Consider the following 9,206-nt stretch of genomic DNA (forward strand, 5'->3'; position numbering starts at 1 on the left):
CCTAAACAAGTGATTACCGGTGATTTTTATTTATTTTTTTTTGATAGGGAGAGATAGAACGAAGCTTCTTAAAACTTCGAGTGTATTTTAACACACATTTGAAAGGTGGGACCAAAAATTTTTATCATCCAACTGTTGCAGAACGGCAGCGTTATTAGCTGACCCGTTAACGGAAGGATATATCTTTAGTCAATGGCTGACCATCGAAGGGCCTAGACGCTTGAGTCTAAAATCAGGCAGGAAAGATAAAGTGCGTATTTCGTGTCTGAAATGTAAAAACTAAAATCATTATACATCATATCATACAGCATAGATCATACATCGTACATAGTATTAAAATTCGAAACGAAAGTTTGAATGTTCGGATGTTCAGAAAGTGACGTCACCCAACATTTTTTTTCTCCTAACGCCATCGATCTATACATATAGACGGAAATCAGCTAACCGAATTCCTCAGTCTGGAAACAACCGCGCAGTAGAGCGGACGTATGAAAATCGCGCTCCGGAAATTTCGAGTACGGGGTTCTGGATCCTGCGCTCCGGGTCCGCTTCCTGGTGCAACTCGAGTTCCAGGACAAGCGCTCTGTAGTTTCTACGCTACAGGTCCACTACCTGGTGAAACTCGACTTCAGGAAGAAGCGCTCCGTAGTTTCTGCGGTCAAGTTCCACTACCTGCAGGAACTCGACTTCCAGGACAAGCGCTCCGTGGTTCCTGCGCTCCAGGTTCTCTACCCGGTGAAACTTGACTTCGGGTACAAGCGCTCCGGAGTTCCTGCGCTCCAGGTCCACTAACTCGTGAAACTCGAGTTCCAGGACAAGCGCTCCGTAGTTATGGCTGTCCAGGTTTTTGAACTGGTGACTTTTGACCAAGCGCTCCGTAGTTTCTACGCTCCAGGTCCACTACCTAGCGAAACTCGACTTCAAGGAGAGGACGAGGAGGACGAGGATTTGTGCTCAATGAGTTAAACATTTTTATATTATTCAATGGCTATTGTAATTATATTTCATCTAAAATTTTTCAAACTTGTCCTGTTTACAATAAATTATTTCAATTCATTTTTCGCGCAAGCACAAATTCAGTAGCTATAAATGCGCTGATAAAATTTGTTATATTATTAATTAATTAATTGATTATACCAATCCTTACACAATATTTTTGATGTGTTCTTATGCTGAAAATATTAATAACTATTCAAGGTATAACTTGAGGTGGTTATGGGTGGTTGTTGGAGGTGGTTGGCGGTGGTTGGAGGTAGTCCGAGGTGATGGAAGGTAGTCGCATGGTGAGATGATGGGGTGATGGCGTAGTGGGGTGATGGGGTGGTGGGGTGATGGGGTCATGAGGTAGTGGGGTGATTTGCATTTTTGGCGACATTTTTCGCGATTTTGAAAACAGCTGAAATAAATTCGTTCTGGCATTATTCCGACGTAATTTTGCGAAACAAATCATTTAAGCGCAGTCCCGATACACTGCGAGCAGCGAATCAAAAGTTACAGCCAAAAAACAAAACCTGTGATTATATGAATCCTCACGTAATATTTTTGATGTGTTCTGATACTGAAAATATTTATTGCTATTCCAGGTACAACCCGAGGTGGTTATCGGTGGTTATTCGAGGTGGTTGGCGATTGTTGGAAGTGGTCGGAGGTGGACGAGGAGGAGGACGAACTGAACTGAGTCTCAAAGCCCTGTTGACATAAAAGCAGCTATTCGCTAGAAATTATAGTTTATAGTTTACACAGCCCATTGCATGATATTTCATTATAAATACATATGTTTCAATGTATTTAGGAATAATTTATCAAATATACAGAAGTCATGTGAAAATAATAAATGAATTGATTCGACCGCAGTTTGATGTATTCATTAGAGCTTTAACAATAAATTTAAGCTTTGTTACTTCTTTTATTTTATTATGGATAATCAAAAACATTTCCGACTAATCGTACTGTGGAAGCATGGGGATTAAACCAAATGTAGCAAAAGATTAGAAACAGTGTATGTAGAGTACGGGTATTTTTCTAATAATGCAGATAGAGTAGAATACCACGCCTTGCGAATTAGCTTTCCAGTCAGAGATGAATGATGAATTTTAAGGACTGCATTATCGTTGTTGAATACTCTATGCCTCATGGGAAAAGAAAATCTGTAACGACAAACTTGATGCACCGGATCATCGTCGACTTTAACTTTTGAAATGTCCTACCATTTTCGAACGCCTCCTACCTCCCCCTGCCACCTCCGACCATCAATGGCTACTTTCGAGCACCCCCTATCACCTTCTGCCAGCGCCGATTACCTCCTACCATTTCCGAACACCTCCAACCATCCTATTTACCTATATCACCAGATTAGCTATGATATGAAAAGAGAAGAATTATTCATTTCGAAATGGGATTCTATTCGACGCGCGCTCCATGTATTCCATGACATTAGTATTCATAATTATTCCAACAACTTTTCATTTGCTCTCTCGATCTTGAATTTTCATAGGCATAGAATCGAAACGTTGTTTTAGCTGGTCGCAAGTGAAGTATCTGCGTTGGTTGGAGGAGCAGAATTGTTTTTCGAAAAGTATTCGGATGGAAAAAAATTCAGAGTAACTGCAATACATCACGGATGCGTTAATTTTGAACGAGATGAAACGGATGCTTCGTATATGAGACAGTATTTAACGCTGCGTAGTGATTTAAAGACCTAGAAAGGTGATAGGGAGAGAAAGAACGACGCTTCTTAACATTTCGAGTGTATTTTAACACACATTTGAAAGATACGAGCGAAATTTTTCATCATCCAACTGTCGCAGAACGGCAGCGTTATTAGCCGACCCGTTCACTGAAGAATATATCCTCAGTCAACGGCTGACCATCGAAGGGCCTGGCCGCTTGAGTCTGGAATCGGCAGGAGAAATGAAGTGTGTATTTCTTGTATGAAACGTGAAAACTAAAAGCATTATACATCATATCATATCATCATACATCGTACACCATACATCATACACCATACATCATACATCATACATCATCATACCTAGTATTACAGTTCGAAACCAAAGTTTGAATTTTCGGATGTTCGGAAAGTGACGTCACCAATCTAAAATCGGCTAGCCGAGTTCCTCAGTCCGGTAACAACCGCGCAGTAGAGCGGACGGATGAGAGTCGCGCTCCGCAAATTTCGAGTACCGGGTTCTCAACCTCCCGGATCCCGCGCTTCGGGTCCGCTGCGTATTTCAAGTACGGGGTTCTCAACCTCACGGATCCCGCACTTCGGGTCAGCTACGCGGTGAAACTCGACTTCCAGGATAAGCGCTCCGTGGTTCCTGGTTCATGTTTACAATAAATTATTTCAATTCGTTTTTCGCGCAACCCCAAATTCGGTAGCTGTCAGTCCGCTAATAAAATTTCTCGACTTCCAGGATAAGCGCTCCGTGGTTCCTCGTTCATGTTTACAATAAATTATTTCAATTCGTTTTTCGCGCAACCCCAAATTCGGTAGCTGTCAGTCCGCTAATAAAATTTCTCGACTTCCAGGATAAGCGCTCCGTGGTTCCTCGTTCATGTTTACAATAAATTATTTCAATTCGTTTTTCGCGCAACCCCAAATTCGGTAGCTGTCAGTCCGCTAATAAAATTTCTCGACTTCCAGGATAAGCGCTCCGTGGTTCCTCGTTTATGTTTACAATAAATTATTTCAATTCGTTTTTCGCGCAAGCCCAAATTCGGTAGCTGTCAGTCCGCTAATAAAATTTCTCGACTTCCAGGATAAGCGGTCCGTGGTTCCTGGTTCATGTTTACAATAAATTATTTCAATTCGTTTTTCGCGCAACCCCAAATTCGGTAGCTGTCAGTCCGCTAATAAAATTTCTCGACTTCCAGGATAAGCGGTCCGTGGTTCCTGGTTCATGTTTACAATAAATTATTTCAATTCGTTTTTCGCGCAACCCCAAATTCGGTAGCTGTCAGTCCGCTAATAAAATTTCTCGACTTCCAGGATAAGCGCTCCGTGGTTCCTCGTTCATGTTTACAATAAATTATTTCAATTCGTTTTTCGCGCAACCCCAAATTCGGTAGCTGTCAGTCCGCTAATAAAATTTCTCGACTTCCAGGATAAGCGGTCCGTGGTTCCTGGTTCATGTTTACAATAAATTATTTCAATTCGTTTTTCGCGCAACCCCAAATTCGGTACCTGTCAGTCCGCTAATAAAATTTCTCGACTTCCAGGATAAGCGCTCCGTGGTTCCTGGTTCATGTTTACAATAAATTATTTCAATTCGTTTTTCGCGCAACCCCAAATTCGGTACCTGTCAGTCCGCTAATAAAATTTCTCGACTTCCAGGATAAGCGCTCCGTGGTTCCTGGTTCATGTTTACAATAAATTATTTCAATTCGTTTTTCGCGCAACCCCAAATTCGGTAGCTGTCAGTACGCTAATAAAATTTCTATAACTTTATATTCTTCTCGTAATCTTTTTGATCAAATATGTCGATAAAAAAATTATATTAAACCTTACACATTATTTTTGATTTGTTCTCATGCTGAAAATATTTATTAGTATTCGAGGTATAACTCGAGGTGGTTGGCGGTGGTCGTTGGGGGTGGTTGAAGATGGTCGGCGGTGGACGAGGAGGAGGACAAGGAGGACGAGGATTTGTGCTCGGTGAGTAAAACACTTTTATAATATTTCATGGCAATTGTAATTATATTTTATTTGAAATATTTCAAACTAGTCATGTTTACAATAAATTATTTCAATTCATTTTTCGTGCAAGCACATATTCAGTAGCTATGAATAATCTTATACAATTTGTTATATTATTAATGAATTAATTAATATTCTTATAATATTTGATGGCAATTGTAATTATATTTCATCTGAAATATTACAAACTTGTCACGTTTACAATAAATTATTTCAATTCATTTTTCGTGCAAGCACATATTCAGTAGCTATGAATAATCTTGTACAATTTATTATATTATTAATTAATTGATTAATTACATTAATCCTTACACAATATTTTTGATGTGTTCCTATACTAAAAATATTCATTACTATTCCAGGTATTACCCGAGGTGGTCGGAGGTGGACGAGGAGGAGGACGAGCTGGACGAGGAGGAGGACCAGGTGGACGAGGAGGAGGACGAGGTGGACGAGGAGGAGGCGGGGTGGGTCGTGGGAGAGGACCTCTCCTCTCCTCAGAGGAGGGGAGGGGGAGGGGCAGGGAAGGGGGAGAGGTGGGCGGGGAGGGGTACGGGAAGGGAAGGGAAGGGGAGAGGTGGGTGGCGGGGAGGGGGAGGGGGAGGGGGAGGGGGAAGGGGAGGGAGGGAGGGAGGGAGGGAGGGCGGGCGGGCGGGGGGGGGGGGGGAGGGAGGGGGGGGGGAGGGAGGGAGGGCGGGCGAGAGGGGGGGGGGTGTACTTCTCTATTAACTCTAACAGGCTCGCATCGACATCCGTCCTCCACTCTCTCCCTCCCTCCCTCCCTCCCCCCCCCCCCCCCCCCGCCCGCCCTCCCTCCCTCCCTCCCTCCCTCCCTCCCTCCCTCCCTCCCCTTCCCCCTCCCCCTCCCCCTCCCCGCCACCCACCTCTCCCCTTCCCTTCCCTTCCCGTACCCCTCCCCGCCCACCTCTCCCCCTTCCCTGCCCCTCCCCCTCCCCTCCTCTGAGGAGAGGAGAGGTCCTCTCCCACGACCCACCCCGCCTCCTCCTCGTCCACCTCGTCCTCCTCCTCGTCCACCTGGTCCTCCTCCTCGTCCAGCTCGTCCTCCTCCTCGTCCACCTCCGACCACCTCGGGTAATACCTGGAATAGTAATGAATATTTTTAGTATAGGAACACATCAAAAATATTGTGTAAGGATTAATGTAATTAATCAATTAATTAATAATATAATAAATTGTACAAGATTATTCATAGCTACTGAATATGTGCTTGCACGAAAAATGAATTGAAATAATTTATTGTAAACGTGACAAGTTTGTAATATTTCAGATGAAATATAATTACAATTGCCATCAAATATTATAAGAATATTAATTAATTCATTAATAATATAACAAATTGTATAAGATTATTCATAGCTACTGAATATGTGCTTGCACGAAAAATGAATTGAAATAATTTATTGTAAACATGACTAGTTTGAAATATTTCAAATAAAATATAATTACAATTGCCATGAAATATTATAAAAGTGTTTTACTCACCGAGCACAAATCCTCGTCCTCCTTGTCCTCCTCCTCGTCCACCGCCGACCATCTTCAACCACCCCCAACGACCACCGCCAACCACCTCGAGTTATACCTCGAATACTAATAAATATTTTCAGCATGAGAACAAATCAAAAATAATGTGTAAGGTTTAATATAATTTTTTTATCGACATATTTGATCAAAAAGATTACGAGAAGAATATAAAGTTATAGAAATTTTATTAGCGTACTGACAGCTACCGAATTTGGGGTTGCGCGAAAAACGAATTGAAATAATTTATTGTAAACATGAACCAGGAACCACGGAGCGCTTATCCTGGAAGTCGAGAAATTTTATTAGCGGACTGACAGGTACCGAATTTGGGGTTGCGCGAAAAACGAATTGAAATAATTTATTGTAAACATGAACCAGGAACCACGGAGCGCTTATCCTGGAAGTCGAGAAATTTTATTAGCGGACTGACAGGTACCGAATTTGGGGTTGCGCGAAAAACGAATTGAAATAATTTATTGTAAACATGAACCAGGAACCACGGACCGCTTATCCTGGAAGTCGAGAAATTTTATTAGCGGACTGACAGCTACCGAATTTGGGGTTGCGCGAAAAACGAATTGAAATAATTTATTGTAAACATGAACGAGGAACCACGGAGCGCTTATCCTGGAAGTCGAGAAATTTTATTAGCGGACTGACAGCTACCGAATTTGGGGTTGCGCGAAAAACGAATTGAAATAATTTATTGTAAACATGAACCAGGAACCACGGACCGCTTATCCTGGAAGTCGAGAAATTTTATTAGCGGACTGACAGCTACCGAATTTGGGGTTGCGCGAAAAACGAATTGAAATAATTTATTGTAAACATGAACGAGGAACCACGGAGCGCTTATCCTGGAAGTCGAGAAATTTTATTAGCGGACTGACAGCTACCGAATTTGGGCTTGCGCGAAAAACGAATTGAAATAATTTATTGTAAACATGAACGAGGAACCACGGAGCGCTTATCCTGGAAGTCGAGAAATTTTATCAGCGGACTGACAGCTCCGAATTTGGGGTTGCGCGAGAAACGAATTGAAATAATTTATTGTAAACATGAACCAGGAACCACGGAGCGCTTATCCTGGAAGTCGAGAAATTTTATTAGCGGACTGACAGGTACCGAATTTGGGGTTGCGCGAAAAACGAATTGAAATAATTTATTGTAAACATGAACCAGGAACCACGGAGCGCTTATCCTGGAAGTCGAGAAATTTTATTAGCGGACTGACAGGTACCGAATTTGGGGTTGCGCGAAAAACGAATTGAAATAATTTATTGTAAACATGAACGAGGAACCACGGAGCGCTTATCCTGGAAGTCGAGAAATTTTATCAGCGGACTGACAGCTCCGAATTTGGGGTTGCGCGAGAAACGAATTGAAATAATTTATTGTAAACATGAACCAGGAACCACGGAGCGCTTATCCTAGAAGTCGAGAAATTTTATTAGCGGACTGACAGCTACCGAATTTGGGGTTGCGCGAGAAACGAATTGAAATAATTTATTGTAAACATGAACCAGGAACCACGGAGCGCTTATCCTGGAAGTCGAGAAATTTTATCAGCGGACTGACAGCTCCGAATTTGGGGTTGCGCGAGAAACGAATTGAAATAATTTATTGTAAACATGAACCAGGAACCACGGAGCGCTTATCCTGGAAGTCGAGAAATTTTATCAGCGGACTGACAGCTCCGAATTTGGGGTTGCGCGAGAAACGAATTGAAATAATTTATTGTAAACATGAACCAGGAACCACGGAGCGCTTATCCTAGAAGTCGAGAAATTTTATTAGCGGACTGACAGCTACCGAATTTGGGGTTGCGCGAGAAACGAATTGAAATAATTTATTGTAAACATGAACCAGGAACCACGGAGCGCTTATCCTGGAAGTCGAGTTTCACCGCGTAGCGGACCCGAAGCGCGAGATCCGGGAGGTTGAGAACCTGGTACTCGAAATACGTAGCGGAGCCGAAGCGCGGGATCCGGGAGGTTGAGAACCCGGTACTCGAAGTTTGCGGAGCGCGACTCTCACCCGTCCGCTCTACTGCGCGGTTCGTTCCAGACTGAGGAATTCGGCTAGCTGATTTTGAATTGGTGACGTCACTTTCTGAACGTCCGACATCCAAACTATGGTTTCGAACTTTGATACTAGGTATGATGTACGATGTATGATGTACGATGTATGATGTATGATGTATGGTGTATGATGTATGGTGTACGATGTATGATGATATGATATGATGTATAATGCTTTTAGTTTTCACGTTTCATACAAGAAATACGCACTTCATCTCTCCTGCCGATTCCAGACTCAAGCGGCCAGGCCCTTCGATGGTCAGCCGTTGACTGAGGATATATTCTTCAGTGATCGGCTCGGCTTGTTGGATGATGAAAAATTTCGCTCGTATCTTTTAAATGTGTGTTAAAATACACTCGAAATGTTAAGAAGCGTCGTTCTTTCTCTCCCTATCACCTTTCAAGGTCTTTAAATCACTCCGCAGCGTTAAATACTGTCTCATATACGAAGCATCCGTTTCATCCCGTTCAAAATTAACGCATCCGTGATGTATTGCAGTTACTCTGAATTTTTTTCCATCCGAATACTTTTCGAAAAACAATTCTGCTCCTCCAACCAACGCAGATACTTCACTTGCGACCAGCTAAAACAACGTTTCGATTCTACGCCTATGAAAATTCAAGATCGAGAGAGCAAATGAAAAGTTGTTGGAATAATTATGAATACTTATGTCATGGAATACATCGAGCGCGCGTCGAATAGAATCCCATTTCGAAATGAATAATTCTTCTCTTTTCATATCATAGCTAATCTGGTAATATAGGTAAATAGGATGGTTGGAGGTGTTCGGAAATGGTAGGAGGTAATCGGCGCTGGCAGAAGGTGATAGGGGGTGCTCGAAAGTAGCCATTGATGGTCGGAGGTGGCAGGGGGAGGTAGGAGG

This window comes from Neodiprion pinetum, chromosome 4 (assembly GCF_021155775.2).
Source record: "Neodiprion pinetum isolate iyNeoPine1 chromosome 4, iyNeoPine1.2, whole genome shotgun sequence".
In the NCBI taxonomy this organism is placed as follows: domain Eukaryota; kingdom Metazoa; phylum Arthropoda; class Insecta; order Hymenoptera; family Diprionidae; genus Neodiprion; species Neodiprion pinetum.